The sequence below is a fragment of the Phaseolus vulgaris genome, chromosome 10, assembly GCF_051622355.1.
Source record: "Phaseolus vulgaris cultivar YP4 chromosome 10, ASM5162235v1, whole genome shotgun sequence".
NCBI lineage: Eukaryota > Viridiplantae > Streptophyta > Magnoliopsida > Fabales > Fabaceae > Phaseolus > Phaseolus vulgaris.
Genome location: NC_143507.1, coordinates 1,342,501 through 1,345,000, shown reverse-complemented (window position 1 = coordinate 1,345,000; position 2,500 = coordinate 1,342,501).

Below are 2,500 nucleotides of genomic sequence, written 5' to 3'. Positions count from 1 at the left end.
ATGGTTGGTGCATAGCAAAGTTCATGATTTTGGTGTTTTGGCTTGATTTTGTGGCTTGGTGGTGATTTTGGTGAAAAACGAAAATCATGGTTTTGGAAAAGTGGCTGGACTCAATCCTCACAAATGCCTCCAAAGTGATGTGGGAGAAGTTTGGGAGCAAAAGGAATTGATCTTGACATGGTTGGTGCATAGCAAAGTTCATGATTTTGGTGTTTTGGCTTGATTTTGTGGCTTGGTGGTGATTTTGGTGAAAAACGAAAATCATGGTTTTGGAAAAGTGGCTGGACTCAATCCTCACAAATGCCTCCAAAGTGATGTGGGAGAAGTTTGGGAGCAAAAGGAATTGATCTTGACATGGTTGGTGCATAGCAAAGTTCATGATTTTGGTGTTTTGGCTTGATTTTGTGGCTTGGTGGTGATTTGGGTGAAAAACGAAAATCATGGTTTTGGAAAAGTGGCTGGACTCAATCCTCACAAATGCCTCCAAAGTGATGTGGGAGAAGTTTGGGAGCAAAAGGAATTGATCTTGACATGGTTGGTGCATAGCAAAGTTCATGATTTTGGTGTTTTGGCTTGATTTTGTGGCTTGGTGGTGATTTTGGTGAAAAACGAAAATCATGGTTTTGGAAAAGTGGCTGGACTCAATCCTCACAAATGCCTCCAAAGTGATGTGGGAGAAGTTTGGGAGCAAAAGGAATTGATCTTGACATGGTTGGTGCATAGCAAAGTTCATGATTTTGGTGTTTTGGCTTGATTTTGTGGCTTGGTGGTGATTTGGGTGAAAAACGAAAATCATGGTTTTGGAAAAGTGGCTGGACTCAATCCTCACAAATGCCTCCAAAGTGATGTGGGAGAAGTTTGGGAGCAAAAGGAATTGATCTTGACATGGTTGGTGCATAGCAAAGTTCATGATTTTGGTGTTTTGGCTTGATTTTGTGGCTTGGTGGTGATTTGGGTGAAAAACGAAAATCATGGTTTTGGAAAAGTGGCTGGACTCAATCCTCACAAATGCCTCCAAAGTGATGTGGGAGAAGTTTGGGAGCAAAAGGAATTGATCTTGACATGGTTGGTGCATAGCAAAGTTCATGATTTTGGTGTTTTGGCTTGATTTTGTGGCTTGGTGGTGATTTTGGTGAAAAACGGAAATCATGGTTTTGGAAAAGTGGCTGGACTCAATCCTCACAAATGCCTTCAAAGTGATGTGGGAGAAGTTTGGGATCAAAAGGAATTGATCTTGGCATGGTTGGTGCATAGCCAAGTTCCATGATTTTGGATTTTTGGCTTGATTTTGTGACTTGGTGGTGATTTTGGTGAAAAACGAAAATCATGGTTTTGGAAAAGTGGCTGGACTCAATCCTCACAAATGCCTTCAAAGTGATGTGGGAGAAGTTTGGGATCAAAAGGAATTGATCTTGGCATGGTTGGTGCATAGCCAAGTTCCATGATTTTGGATTTTTGGCTTGATTTTGTGACTTGGTGGTGATTTTGGTGAAAAACGAAAATCATGGTTTTGGAAAAGTGGCTGGACTCAATCCTCACAAATGCCTTCAAAGTGATGTGGGAGAAGTTTGGGATCAAAAGGAATTGATCTTGGCATGGTTGGTGCATAGCCAAGTTCCAAGATTTTGGTGTTTTGGCTTGATTTTGTGACTTGGTGGTGTGCCAAGAATCATGAAATTTTCAAAGTGGTGGTTTTTGAGTTTTGTTGGTTGGAAAGTGTCACAAATGCATGCAGAATGAGGTCTAGAAAGTTTGGTATCAAAACCAAGCCATCTTGATGTGGTTTTGAATTTTTGAAATGTTGGAAAATAGAGGGTTTTGAAAAAAATTCATGAAAATTCGAAACCTTGGCCAATCCTAACGAAACTTGGTGGGCACCTTCTTGATATTATTATGGGATGGACTGGAAAAAATCACGCAAAAATACGGTGTCTAGATAGGTTTTTCCATTTTTCCCGATTTTCCACATTTCGGGTCTTTGGAAAAATAAAAAAAATACTTCCCCATGTCGAAAAATTCTAATTTTTTGCAGGCAATGTTGTACCATTTTTATGAGGATCCCTGCAAAAAATCTCGTGAAAATTCGTTCTCTAGGTCCCAAAACAGAACTTATGTCTACTCAAAAAAAGTGTATCTACTTGTACAAAAGTGGCTTTTGCATATTTAGCTATTATAGGGGGGGGGTGTTCCTCAATGCAGCCAGCTCTTGCACCATGGAAAATTCTGGTGCGGTCCCTTCATTCCCCCCTGTTTTGGCTTGCTTTGTGGTGGGGCAAGTCAAAACGCCCACACATGGGTGATCCACCAACTTGGGTTGGTGTCACCCGTTGTGGGCGGCGGCACGGTGGTGGCCGCCGTCGGTTCCGGCCGACTGACCCGGTGGGAAAAAATGTGAATCTGTTATGTGGATTTGTGGCACGCTGGTGGGATTTTCGTTGTGTGGCTCATTTCTAGACTTGTGAGCATCACGAAGGGGGTATGGCTTCCAACCGTTCGCGGG